The following is a 15,031-nucleotide window of genomic DNA, read 5'->3' as shown; positions in this document are numbered from 1 at the left end:
GATTCTTCTGTTGCTTTTCATTTTTCACTTTTTGGACTGGGATAAACCTGTCTGCAGCCTCCTAACACTTCTGAGTGATATAATCCATCATATCCTGTACAGTCTTTTCTCTGAGTTCTGTTTCAAATGGTATTCCCATTAGGAAGTTCCTCATCTCGTCATATTTTCCTCTTCGGTAATTTAGTCTTTTTCCTTCCACTCCCATCATTGGATAGGTTATCCCTACTTCCACCAGATACTTAAATATCAATACACTGTGGTCACTCATTCCTATGGGGGCTTCATATTTGACTTCCCTTATTTCTGAGCCATTTAAGGTTAAAATCAGGTCGAGTCTAGCTGGTTCGTCATTTCCTCTCATTCTTGTGGGCCCCTTGACATGTTGGCTCAGAAAGTTCCTTGTACTCACTTCCAAAAGTTTAGATCTCCATGCGTCTTCACCTCCATGTGGGTCCCCATTCTCCCAGTCTATCTATCCATGGTTGAAATTGCCCATGATTAAGAGTCTGGATCCATTCCTGCAAGCAACTGAAGCTGCTCTCTCTATTATGTTAATTTTAGCCATGTTGTTTCTGTCGAACTCTTGTCTAGGTCTTCTGTCATTTAATGGAGGGTTGTAAATGACTACCACTATTCAATAGGTCCACCCATTGTCATAGTTCCTGTTATGTAATCTCTGAATCCGTCGCAGCCCGGAATTTCCATCTCTTCAAAGCTCCAGTCCTTCCTTATCAGCAGAGCCACTCCTCCTCCTCTCCCGTCTCTCTCTTTCCTTACTATATAAAAGTCCTTTGGAAACACAGCATTTGTTATGACTCCTGACAATTTTGTTTCTGTGAGTCCTATTACATCTGGGTTTTCTTCCTGCGCCCTTTCTGCCAGTTCACTTGCTTTGTTGGTAATCCCATCATTACCTTGAAGCTCACTTTTCTATGTCCATTTTCACCCACCCTCCCCACTAGTGCAGGAAGATGTTCCATGGGCATTGCTCCTTGGGTAGGCTCATCTTCCTGTGGGGTAGTTACCAGGGGTTCTGAGGGAGGTGGGGGGAAGGAGGGGGAAGGGGAGGATGGCTTAGAACTGGGGTGTGGGATGGAGGACTTAGTTCGTGTCTGGGCTGGCTTGGGGCAGGAGGAAGGCCAGGGGGTGGGAGGGAAGAGGGGTACCCGGGGTAGGGAAGGAGGGTTGAATTGGGTGGAATGGTGGAACTCCCCACCTATAGGATGGTGAGTTGGGATGTTGCAGTCCCTTCTGGGGCTCCCGGGGTGCTGGGTTGGAGTGGGGTTCCACACCTCTCCCTGTGATTGCTGGGTTGGGGGTTGAGGTTCTCTGGCTCCTTTCCCTCTGCCTGTGCCTTTTCCTTGCATCTGCTGCCTGTATTACCTCTGTCCTGGTCATGTCCCTCTGAAGGAATACCTGTCTGTAATTCGTTACATATTTCAGTTTGCTCTTTTTTACTAGTATGTCCTCTTTGATGCACTACCTTGATCAACCAGTCTTTGTCTTTGTTATACTGGCCAATTCGGAAAAACTTTTCTATGTCTGTTTCAGCCCCCTTCCAGACCTATCTCCTTTAGTATCCGTGCCACTGCAGCTTTGTCCTTAGACCTCCATTCTTCCCTTGTGGAACCTTCTTGTTCCTTAACACCTATACCACTAGTACAGCTCTTTTCCTTTCCAGTAACTGGCTCGTGCATCTAGCTGCCTCCTGTGAGGTTACTGCTTTCATTACAACTTCCTTGACTGTGGCCATTGCTCCTGGGCTCTTCAGCATTTCAGCAAAGGTGACCCCCATTGTAGGGGTCCCTGCCATTGCTACATCTCCTGGTACCTGGGGTTGGTCCCCTGGGGCTCAGTGTGAGGAGATCCTATTTTTAGGTTTGTTGTCTCCTCTTGCGCTGCCTTTAGTTCATTCTGCAGTTTATTAATGAGTCCTCTCATGTCTTTCAGTTCCTCAGTGATTTTCCTCCATGCGCGAACAGTTATCTCCATGTATGACTCGTGTTGTTCCTCTCTTCCACATGTGTTCTGTTTTCTTACCCTGCTTGATCCCTTTTCTTTTCCCTAGCATTTGTTAGTCTACATTAATCCCAGTGTGTGTGTGGGGGGGGGGGGGAGGAGAGAGGGAGAGAGGAAGAGGAGAGAGAGAGATCGGGAAAAAAGGAGAGATAGAGAGTGTGGGGAGTGGGGGGGGGGAATGAATTGGGTTAGTGAGGTGTAATTACCTAAGTGTAATTACCTAAGTGCAGTTACAGGATGAGAGCTACGCTAATGGTGTCCCGTCTTCCCAGCACTCTATGTCATATAACGCTTTGAAACTACTGACGGTCTTGGCCTCCACCACCTTCTCACCTAACTTGTTCCAACCGTCTACCACTCTGTTTGCGAAAGTGAATTTTCTTATATTTCTTCAGCATCTGTGTTTAGCTAGTTTATATCTATGACCTCTTGTTCTTAAAGTTCCAGGTCTCGGGAAATCTTCCCTATCGATTTTATCAATTCCTGTTACTATTTTGTATGTAGTGATCATATCACCTCTTTTTCTTGTCTTCTATTTTTGGCAAATTTAATGCCTCTAACCTCTCCTCGTAGCTCTTGCCCTTTAGTTCTGGGAGCCACTTAGTAGCATATCTTTGCACCTTCTCCAGTTTTTTTATGGGCTTCTTAAGATATGGGCACCACACAACCGCTGCATATTCTAGCTTTGGCCTAACAAAAGTTGTGAGCAATTTCTTTAGTATATCGCCATCCATGTATTTAAAAGCAATTCTGAAGTTAGAAAGCGTGGCATAGGCTCCTCGCACAATATTCTTTATGTGGTCCTCAGGTGATAGTTTTCTATCTAGAACCACCCCTAGATCTCTTTCTTTATCAGAATTCTTTAAAGATTTCTCACATAATATATAGGTTGTGTGGGGGTCTATTTTCTTCTATTCCACATTCCATAACATGGCATTTATTAACATTAAATTCCATTTGCCAAGTGGTGCTCCATATATTTATTTTGTCCAGGTCATCTTGAAAGGCATGACAATCATCTAAGTTTCTTATCCTTCCTATTATCTTAGCATCATCAGCAAACATGTTCATATAATTCTGTATACCAACTGGTTGATCATTTATGTAGACAATAAACATCACTGGTGCAAGAACTGAACCCTGTGGTACTCCACTTGTGACATTTCTCCATTCTGATACATTGCCTCTGATTACTGCCCTCATTTTTCTATCAGTCAGAAAATTTTTCATCCATGTTAGAAACTTACCTGTCACCCCTCCAATATTTTCCAGTTTCCAGAACAACCTCTTATGTGGAACTCTGTCGAAAGCCTTTTTTAGGTCCAGATAGATGCAGTCGACCCAACCATCTCTTTCCTGTAATATCTCTGTTGCTCGATCATAGAAACTGAGTAAATTCGATACACAGGATCTTCCAGATCGAAAACCATACTATCTGTCTGATAATATATCATTTCTCTCCAGGTGTTCTACCCATTTAGTTTTAATTATTTTTTTCCAATATTTTGACTATTACACTTGTCAATGATACCGGTCTATAATTAAGGGGGTCTTCCCTGCTTCCACTTTTGTAGATTTTGTAGGTGTGTGCGTGTGTGCGTGTGTGTGTGTGTGTGTGTACATTCCTCACCCGAGGTGTGTGCGTGTGTGTACATTCCTCACCCGAGGTGTGTGCGTGTGTGTACATTCCTCACCCGTGGTGTGTGTGTGTGTGTGTGTACATTCCTCACCCGAGCTGTGTGTGTACATTCCTCATCCGAGGTGTGTGTGTAATTACCTAAGTGTAACTACCTAAGTGTAGTTACAGGATGAGAGCTACGCTCGTGGTGTCCCGTCTTCCCAGCATGTGTGTGTGTGTGTGTGTGTGTACTCACCTATTTGTACTCACCTATTTGTGCTTGCGGGGGTTGAGATTTGGCTCTTTGGTCCCGCCTCTCAACTGTCAATCAACTGGTGTACAGATTCCTGAGCCTACTGGGCTCCATCATATCTACATTTAAAACTGTGTATGGAGTCAGCCTCCACCACATCACTGCCTAGTGCATTCCATCCGTTAACTACTCTGACACTGAAAAAGTTCCTTCTAACGTCTCTGTGGCTCATGTGGGTACTCAGTTTCCACCTGTGTCCCCTTGTTCGCATCCCACCAGTGTTGAATAGTTTATCCTTGTTTACCCGGTCGATTCCTCTGAGGATTTTGTAGGTTGTGATCATGTCTCCCCTTACTCTTCTGTCTTCCAGTGTAGTAAGGTGCATTTCCCGCATCCTTTCCTCGTAACTCATGCCTCTTAGTTCTGGGACTAGTCTAGTGGCATACCTTTGGACTTTTTCCAGCTTCGTCTTGTGCTTGACAAGGTACGGGCTCCATGCTGGGGCCGCATACTCCAGGATTGGTCTTACATATGTGGTGTACAAGATTCTGAATGATTCCTTACACAGGTTCCTGAACGCTGTTCTGATGTTAGCCTGCCTCGCATATGCCGCAGACGTTATTCTTTTTATGTGGGCTTCAGGAGACAGGTTTGGTGTGATATCAACTCTTAGATCTTTCTCTCTGTTCGTTTCATTAAGTACTGCATCTCCTATTCTGTATCCTGTGTTTGGCCTCCTATTTCCACCACGTAGTTTCATTACTTTGCATTTACTCGGGTTGAACTTCAACAGCCATTTGTTGGACCATTCACTCAGTCTGTCTAGGTCATCTTGTAGCCTCCTACTATCGTCCTCAATTTCAATCCTCCTCATAATTTTTGCATCATCGGCAAACATTGAGAGAAACGATTCTATACCCTCTGGAAGATCAATTACATATATCAGAAACAGTATAGGTCCAAGGACTGACCCTTGCGGTACTCCACTCGTAACGTCTCGCCAATCTGAGACCTCACCCCTCAGACTGACTCGTTGTCTCCTGTTACTTAGGCACTCCTGTATCCAACGGAGTACCTTCCCTTTCACTCCAGCCTGCATCTCCAGCTTTTTTACTAGCCTCTTGTGTGGCACTGTATCAGAGGCTTTCTGACAATCCAAAAATATGCAGTCTGCCCACCCTTCTCTTTCTTGCCTTATATTTGTTGCCTGGTCGTAGAATTCAAGTAACCCTGTGAGGCAGGACCTGCCATCCCTGAACCCATGTTGATGCTGTGTTACAAAGTTCTTTCGCTCCAGATGCTCCACTAGCTTTCTTCGCACAATCTTCTCCATCAGCTTGCATGGTATGCAGGTTAGGGACACCAACCTTTAATTCAGTGCCTCCTGTCTATCCCCCTTTCTTGTATATCGGGACTACGTTAGCTGCTTTCCAAATTTCTGGCAGTTCCTTGTTGCCAGTGATTTGTTATACACTATGGAGAGTGGTAGGCACAGTTCTTCTGCTCCTTCCTTTAGTATCCAAGGGGAGATTCCATCTGGGCCTATAGCCTTTGTCATATCCAACTCTAGTGAACACTTCCTTACTTCCCCGCTGGTAATCTCAAACTTTTCCAGTGGTTCCTGGTTAGTTATTCCCTCTCTTATCTCTGGAATTTCTCCTTGCTCTAAGGTGAAGGCCTCCTGGAATTTCTTATTCAGTTCCTCTTACAGTTCCCTGTCGTTTGTAGTGAATCCTTCTGTTCCTATCCTTAATTTCATAACCTGTTCCTTTACTGTTGATTTTCTCCTGATGTAGCTATGCAGCAATTTAGGCTGAGTCTTTGCCTTGCTTGCGATGTCATTTTCGTATTGTGTTTCTGCCTCTCTTCTCATCCTGACATATTCATTTCTGGCATTCTGGTACCTTTCTCTGCTCTCCAGTGTCCTGTTATTCTTGTAGTTTCTCCATGCCCTTTTACTTTGCTGCTTAGTGTCACGGGAGGTGGGCTGGGGCTCCGCTAGCACTCGGCTGCTAGGGGCTCAGAAGGCAGAATACATAGCCCCCCCGACTCCCAGGATTCACCGGAGTCTCCTTGGTCCTACAGGAGAGGACCAGCAATTCCCACCACCGCAGGTCTTTGCTTCCACCACTGAAGGGGGTGCCACTGATTCACCCTGGAAGCCCTTCAGTCAACCACGGGGAAACTGCTATCAGCAGTTCCGGCCTAGACCCGTGGAGGAGTGAAGGAAGACTCAGGCTTACCTTATAACAATAAATTCAACTGAGTCTTGCCTGCCAGACAAAAAGGTTGCAGGAACTCCTTTCCCGCCTGCCTTCTCTATCTTCTTCTTAACAAGGTCGCCAGCTGGGTTAGTATATCTGCCCCCCAGCGATGCAGTTCAGTGGGTGTATTCTATACTGTTTGTTGCCAGAGTGTTGTTACTCCCATAGATCTGCTATTGGACTGTCGGCCCAGGGTACATAAAAGTCCCATAAAAGTCTGTGTGGCTTTACCTCTCTTCAGCCACTACGTTACATGTTGCCACCAGTCAGGCTCTGATACTAGCCGGATGGCCTAAGGGTATACTCTTATATAAGTCTGTGCTGCTTTACCATTCTCCAGGCGATAAGAACTTCTATAGAGAACGTGACGTTCCCTAGGTGGTACTATGATAATCCTCGTGTATGCTCATAGAGAAATATTATAATGGAGGCACACTTAAACAAAATGGTAAAATGTGTGAATTTACTGACACAAATTACATGGTCACACATACAATCACAAGCAATACATGAAAATGAACATAAGGATAATAAATCTGGAGATCTTCAGCAACTCTTCTTTCACGACCTCCAACCACTCCTTCAAATGGGCAGATTAGACAGGAGTCACACACTCTCTCACAGAAGGGCCTCTTCACCATGTCAGCACCTCTTCTTCAACTGTCCTGCCGTCCACACACACTGTCCTCTCCAACAGTCCTGGACACAAGCTGCCCTGCGGCCAATTCTACTACTAAAGTATTAATGTCATACTGCCACATACATAAGTAAATATCGTGGCCTATCTAGCCTACTCACACAAGGGGTAATGGGAGGGAAAATTGATCTACCTTACATTCCTGGCTCACGAAGCCTGTCCCTCGATGGTGTGAGGTTCCCACGCTTCCTGAGTCGATCCATGATGATCCAGGAACGTTCCACAGGTCCTCAGGTGACGTGAAGCCTTCGCGTCGTCGCCGTTCCAATCCCAGAGATTCAGCTATCCCAATCCTTATTCACCAATGGGCACTGAGCTAATCACTATATTCACACACTCGTCCCTTCCACAAGGCGTTGATCTTCGTCCTAGGAACGATGTCGTCCCTCCAAAACCCGCAGTGGATGTGACCCAGTTACAGCTAGGCCTGCCCGCTGCACCTTCCAGACCTCAACGTCCAGCGGCGCCGCCCAGCATCGTCGCAGACTTTTTTCCTTGTTTGGCACTCCTCTGCTCAATGAACTTGGTTCCTTTTTGCTTCCCAGAAGCGCAGGATCTCCAATAACTTATGGTGGGCTGCGATGGCTAGTTTTATCCACTGAATAAGGCTTGTAGAGCTTTAAATCCTCGAGAGCTGACCGAGGCGCGTCCTCTCACCTCCACAGTCAGGTCAACTCTGACGTTGGCACCACCCAGGGCACTCGGTGACGTCACGGCGGGCTCTGATTGGTCGCCCGCGATCTAAGTCATCCAATCCGCGATCGGCTAGTGTCCCTTACAAAACGTCATATCTGCAGTAGGGGATACTCTTTCATTTATATCAGGGCGCCACTTTCCCCTTACCTACAACTTATAATGTAAATTTCTCCCTTATCTGGTGGCCGGTCTGGTCGCCACATATATCAACAGACTCCCTGTACCTCAGAGAATCAGTAGGGAGAGCTGATATGACTCTTAAAGCAGGCAAACGAAAGAAAAAGGGAGAGCACCATAACATTAGCTAGCCTACATATCTGATTAAACCATGGGTTTCTCATCTTCATTTCACTGTTTTCCTTTTGGACTGGGACAAACTTGTTTGCTGCATCCATGCACTTCTGCATGATGTAGTCCATCATATCTTGGGCCGTCTTTACCCTGAGGTCTGTTTCCCATGCTATTTCTGTTAGGAATTTTCTTATCTCCTCATAGTTTCCCTTTCGGTATGCTAACCTTTTGGTTTCGGTATCCCTCCTCGAGTTCAATAACCCTTCTTCAATCAGGTACTCAAACACCAGTACACTGTGGTCGTTCATTCCTACTGGGGCCTCAAAACCGATTTCTCTTATGTTGGAGTCGTTCAGAGTGAAGACCAGTTCGAGTCTCACTTGTTCGTCATTTCCTCTCATCCTTGTGGGATCTCTGACATGCTGAGTTAAAAAGTTTCTAGTCACCACCTCCAGTAGTTTGGCTCTCCACATATCCTCGCCTCCATGCGGTTCCTTGTTCTCCCAGTCAATCCTTCCGTGATTGAAGTCCCCCATGATGAGCAGGTGGAATCTATTTCCACAGGCAGCAGAGGCTGCCTTATCAATTATAGTGTTAACTGCCATGTTGTTGTTTTCGTACTCTTGACTGGGTCTTCTATCATTTGGTGGAGAGTAAGTAAGTAATTATCAAAAGAAGGCACCAAACCGGGAAGGCTATGTAGCACCAACAAATCCGCAAAATAATCAGAGGGCGCTAAATATCACCAAGGATTCCAATACGAGAACAAAAACGCATAAGGCGAACGATATCAAAAGTATCCGAGTCACCAAGAATTCTATTGAGGGACAGGTGACCGCGAGGGGCGGTCGAAAAGCAAGACACACGCTCGTCCTGGAAGTCAGGACATTCAAGAAGGACATGCACGACCACAAGAGGGACAATGCAACTAGGACAATAAGGAGCAGGGCGGCGCTCCATCAAGTGACCATGGGTTAAGCGAGTATGGCCAATATGCAACCTCGCCAGAGCTGTTTCCCACCGCCGGTTACAATGGAAGGAGGACGGCCACGAGGAAACACAACATTTAAGAGTACGTAGCTTGTTACCAGTAACAGACAACCAAGACGCCTGCCAACGGGTACGGACTGAGAAATGGATAACCGGGTAAAAGTCGGAAAACGGAATGCCTTTACGAGAGATGGGACAAGAGTGGACAGCTTCCTTGGCGGCAGCATCCGCACGCTCATTTAAACACACACCAATATGGCTGGGAACCCAACAAAACTCAACCGACTTAAATTTACTGTGAACAAGAAACAGCCAATGCTAGATCTCGACAACTACTGGATGAACCGGATTAAAGGACCCGAGAGCCATGAGGGCACTATGAGAGTCAACAACAACTACAAAGGAAGACTGACAACGAGAAAGCAGGAGACGAAGAGCATAGAGAATAGCATAAAGTTCCGCTGTAAAGATGCTAGTCTCCGGAGGTAAGCGACACATATAAGTGCGATCAGGAAAAACAACAGAGTAGCCAACACCCTCCGCCGACTTAGACCCATCGGTGAAGACAGAAACGGAGCGGGAGTGAGAAGAAAAGTGCTCAAGGAAAAGGCGTTTTAGAACTGTAGGAGGGGTAAAAGCTTTAGTGATACGGGTCAAGGAAGTACAAAACTGCAGAAGAGGGACCCTCCATGGGGGCAAAGAAGGAACAACACGAGGAGAAACATTAGAAATACGAACGGAAAGAGAATCCTGTAAGCGAGATAACCGGACAGAAAGAGGGAGGTGGTGAAGAGGAACAGGAACCGCAGGAGGGGTAAAAGTTAAAGCACGACAGAGGCGAGAGGAAGGATGTTGTAAGGACCGCGCAAGATAGCGAAGACAGTAGCGATCACGGCGGTCCTGGAGAGACAGGAAGCCAGTGTCAACATACAAGCTAAGGATGGGAGTCGAACGAAAGGCACCAGAACTGAGGCGCAACCCAGTATGGTCAAAGCATCAAGACAGCGAAGAGTAGAAGGAGAAGCAGACGAGTAAGCAGGGCAACCATAATCGAGCTTAGACAGGACAAGAGAGGAATGTAAAGCAAGGAGAGTGCGCGTATCTGCCCCCCAAGAAGTATGGGACAAGACCCGAAGGAGGGTAAGGGCCTTAGAGCAGTCAACACGGAGGTAAGAGATATGGGGAGACCAAGACAAACGAATGTCAAGGAATAGCCCCAAAAGCTTCGCGGAATCTTTGTATTCAAGGGGATGACTATAAAGTGAAAAAGAGGGACGAAGAACAACCCATTTCCGCGTAAAAGTCATGGCACAAGTCTTAGAAGTAGAGAACTTGAAGCCATGATCGGTGGCCCAAGACGACACGGCATCAATTGCAAGTTGAAGCCGGAGCTGAAGGAGAGGCGAATCATCACCCTGACAGCAAAGGGTAAGATCATCGACATAGAGAGCGGAGAAGACACCAGAAGGAAGAGAGGAAAGAAGACCATTGAGGGCAACCAGAAAAAGAGTAGTGCTCAGAACACTACCCTTGGGCACACCTTCGTATTGCTGAAAAGAGGCAGGGAGCGCAGTACCAAGGCGCACCCGAAAGGAACGACGGGAGAGGAAGCTGCGGAGAAAGAGAGGGAGATGACCACGAAGGCCAAAAGAATGAAGTTGAGATAGAATATGATATCGCGAAGTGGTGTCGTAAGCCTTTTCCAGGTCAAAAAGGACGGCAATAACGGAGGTCTTCGCAGCAAAAGCAGTACGAATATAGACCTCCAAGTACACCAGAACATCTGTCGTGCTGCGGCACTTGCGGAAACCGAATTGAGAAGGGGAGAGGAGGTGATGGTGTTCCGGGAACCACATCAGACGAACGTTAACCATACGTTCAAAGAGTTTGCAGACACAACTTGTGAGAGCAATAGGGCGAAAGTCCTTAGGGGAAGTACCCAGAGACCCCGGTTTGCGAACAGGGAGGACAACGGCATCGAGCCAGTCCTCAGGGTCTGACGACGACTCCAAGATCCGATTATACAGACTCAGTAAATACTGAGACGTGCACGGAGGGAGATGGCGAAGCATCTCATAATGAATACCATCGGAGCCCGCCGCCGTAGAACCGCAGAGGGCCAGGGCAGAACGAAGTTCAGAGAGAGAGAAGGGATCATTATAGGGAAGTCGAAGACGAGTGCAGAAATCTAAAGGACGAGACTCAAGGACAGGTTTACGAAGAAGAAAAGATTGGGGAAGATGACGACCAGAGCTAACAGAAGAAAAGTGGGAACCCAGTACGGAAGCGACCTGCAACGGGTCCGCCACAAGAGTATCATGGAGGTGAAGGACCGGTGAAACATCGGAAACGAATTTACCCGCTATCTTGCGGATACGCTTCCAGATCTGGGCCAGAGGAGTTTCGGACGTAATTGTTGAGACATAAGATGCCCAACATTCACGTTTAGCCGTACGGATGGTCCTACGGGCCACCGCACTTGCTTTCCGAAAGAAAAGAAAAGAATCGTTCGTCTGCCTACGGCGGTGCCTCTTCCAGGCTGCACGCTTACAGCGGACAGCCCGAGCACAGTCCGCATTCCACCAGGGAACGCACTTCTGTGGACCCCGAGAGGAAGAGCGAGGGATAGAGCGGAGGGCAGCGTTGAAGACAGTGTCATGAAAAAGGAGGAGAGCGCGAGAGAGAGGCAGAAGGGAGAGGTCAGAGAGAGTAGCACTGAGGGTAAATAGGGTCCAGTCCACCTTAGTAAACTGCTACCTAGGGAAAGAGAGGGAAGGGCGAAAAGAGAAAAAGGAAACAAGGATGGGGAAATGATCACTTCCATGGAGGTCATCAAGAACCTGCCACGTGAAATCTCTAAATAAAGAGAAGAGCAGAGAGAAAGATCAAGACAAGAAAGGGTGCGAGTCCGAGAGTCCAAATGGGTGGGCTCACCAGAATTCAGAAGAGACAGGGAAGAAGAGAGGAGAAACGGCTCAAGAAGGCGACCCGGGTATTCGTCAGAACGTCACCCCAAAGAGAATGACGACAATTTAAGTCACCCAGCAGGAGCACAGGCTCCGGCAAGGAGTCTAGGAGGTGTTTCAAATCTGGAAGAGAAAGCGGGACACTCGGGGAGAGATAAATGGAACAAGCTGTGTACCATTTCCATACAAAGATACGAGCAGCAGAACAATGGAGAGGCGAAGGAAAAAGTAAAGGAACAAAGAGAACATCAGCACGAATCAAAAGAGCAGAAGAATTAGAAGCCCCAGCAACGGCTGAGGAGAGAAAGGAATAGCCACGAAAACGACCAGGACGAGCACTAAGCATCGGTTCCTGGAGACAGACACAAAGGGGCGAAAACCGCGAAATCAGAAGTTGGAGTTCGAGGAAATTGGCGTAATAACCTCGAACGTTCCATTGAAGAATGGACAACGACAAGAAGAGAAAGGACAAAAACAGAGAACAAGGAAGAAGCAAAGGCGAAAGAGCAACAGAGCACGTTAAAGAATATCAGGGTCGGGATCAGGGTCAGCAAAGTCAGGGTTAGGGGGCATGGGTAAACTGAGCAAAGACGGAGGGAAGGAAACGGGAGAACAAATCAGAGGTGGGCGAGTGGGGTCCGGAGAAGGAAGAGGAGGAGACAACGGAGAGGAGCAGTCAAGGACATGTAACAGTGCAAGTAGTTTTGCACTCTTTCATGTATAATTGTGAATTATAATTGTGGGTGGGTGTGTATGTGTGCGTGCGTGTGTGTGTGTTGGCGAGGAGGAGAGTGGTACTAGGGAGGTGTTGACTAGCTTTAATCCGCTGACGTGGGAGTACGTAACAAAGAGGGCCTTGTGTACTGCAGGACCAGCCTGGGTCCTATAAGGGTTAGTTTTGCTTCTCAGGCTTTATTTGGGCATGAGGAAGAGAGTACACGGCTTCCCCCACGTTGGGGATGGCTGGTAGATTCAGTTAGCAACCGCCTTGCACAGAGAGAGGGTGACCGGCCAGCTTCCCCACCCTGACGGGTGACACTCCATGCACCCTCAGGGTGTATCCGTCTGAGTTGTGAGGTAAGAGTGTCAGTAATGCATTGTCTTGATTGGGTGTCTTAGTGGTGACGAGCTAGTGGAGTCTGAACCATTTAGCCATGTATGGTGTGGGCGTGTATGGAGTGGGTGATCCCCCCCCCCTTTTAATTTGGTCAATATTGTGTTAAATAGTAGGATGTTAAAGTGTTAATTGGAATAATTTGAGAAAATTGGATTCAATAAACATCTATGTGTAGAATAACAAACTTGACTTTTGTTCAGTCCTCTTTTTGAATCAATGTCCCCACAAGTAAGAGATAAGGCTAGAGAGATATCTTGATGAACACGTGAGAGATAACTAAATTGAGCAGTGTTCATGTCGCATTGTTTAAGTGGAAGTGAAGTTAGATTCAATGACAGGTGGTAGCCGCAAACTTCAGAACATCTTAGAATAACATCATTCATAGATCATAGAGAGTAGATAGAATAAAGTCAGTCTACTCTCCCTACTCTACTTATTCCTCCTACATCACTCTACTCCTCCTCTTCCCTCATTCTCTTCCTCTTCTCTCTCCCTCCTGTCCCCCCCCCCCTCTTCCCGTTTTCTATTCCCGCTCGCCTCTTCTCCACCTCAGTTCCTGACTCAACCTCCCCCATGTTCTATCTACCCATCCCTCCTCCTCTTTCCTCTCTTTCCTCCTTCTACCTTGTGGTGTTTGTGTGTTACTGAGGAAGTCTTGGTTGTAGGGTTGATGTAAAGTCATGACTTGGTTACTGACTTTAATACTTAATATGATTACATGACTAGTAGCTACCAAGCTTGGCGGGCGTCCTGTACGCTCCCTTGTTTACCTTCCTTCTCTGGCGTCCCAGCCGCCGCACATAGAAAACGGATGGTACCATTTTCTGTGAACATGACATCCCTCCTTTTCTTTAAAAAGAATGAATACAGGATGTCTACCATACTTGTAGCACAAAGCAAAGTTATTGACACAAAGTAAGTTATTACCATATCAAGAGATACTGCATACATTTAACATTAATTAAGCACACAAAGAATTTAAACAACTTAATCTTTTCCACAAAGGATTTCAATGCTAAAAATACATATGCAATGTTAAACAAACATGAAAGAAACTGTACTACAAAGTTACAAAATATTGAATGAGATATCTGCATTATTCAAACAATATTAAATTTAGTTTAGCACAATAAGTAAATACTTTTCATTACATAGGAACACAATTAATCATCAAATCGTGTAGGGCGTTTAACATGACGTTTAGGACGAGAGTCCTTAAATGCAATAACATCCCTTGATGAATTGTTTGTCGGGTTATAACTATTTTTTTCTTTTTCTTTTGCACGACTTTGCACTTCATCATTTTCTACACTAGTTGGAATCACTTTGAAATAAGCCATATTACGTGTTATACTATGATCTCTATTACTAGCTGTTACCATAGTTCCTTTTACACTAATCACTTTATATGGTTTTGTATCATACGGCATATCTAACTTTCCCTCTTTTTTCTTTTTAACAAGAACAGTGTCACCAACCTTTATGAACTGTTCTTTTGCACGTTGATCATGAGCAATTTTCATTTTGCCCTTGGCTAGTGCATCCTTCTGAGCGAGACGTTTATCCGTTACCTCGGCTGGCATGACGGGTAGTGCGATTCTCATAGGACGTCCAAATAAAAGTTCACCAGGTGACTTGCCCAGTGTTCCATGCGGTGTTGCACGGTAGTTCCTGAGAAAAGCATACATAGCTTGTTTCCAGGATCGTCCTTCGGCATGAGCACAGCGTACCGCTTTCATGAGAGGTTGCATGAATCTCTCAACTTCTCCATTTGCTTGAGGATGTAGTGGCATCACACGGCGGTGTTTGAATCCAATATGCTCAGCAAAGTTGACAAAGTCTTGTCCATTGAATGGCGGTCCATTGTCCGTCTTGACAACTTCAGGAATGCCAAAGTTTGAAAAGATCTTGTCAAGTTTCGGGATGACGGCCTTTGCAGATGTGGAATTGATGATTTCTACTTCTGGATAACGTGAGTGATCATCAATGACTACCATCAAGTACTCTCCAGTTGGTAGTGGTCCGCAGAAGTCCATTGATACTTCCGTCCATGGTGCAGCAGGTAGTGGTGAAGGTTGTAGAGGTGTTGGTCTTGAAGTATCCACTGCAGCTTGACAAGG

This window comes from Procambarus clarkii, chromosome 33, assembly GCF_040958095.1.
Source record: "Procambarus clarkii isolate CNS0578487 chromosome 33, FALCON_Pclarkii_2.0, whole genome shotgun sequence".
NCBI classification, from domain to species: Eukaryota; Metazoa; Arthropoda; class Malacostraca; order Decapoda; family Cambaridae; genus Procambarus; species Procambarus clarkii.
The sequence above is the reverse complement of the archived record's forward strand: the minus strand, read 5'-3'. Positions refer to the sequence as shown.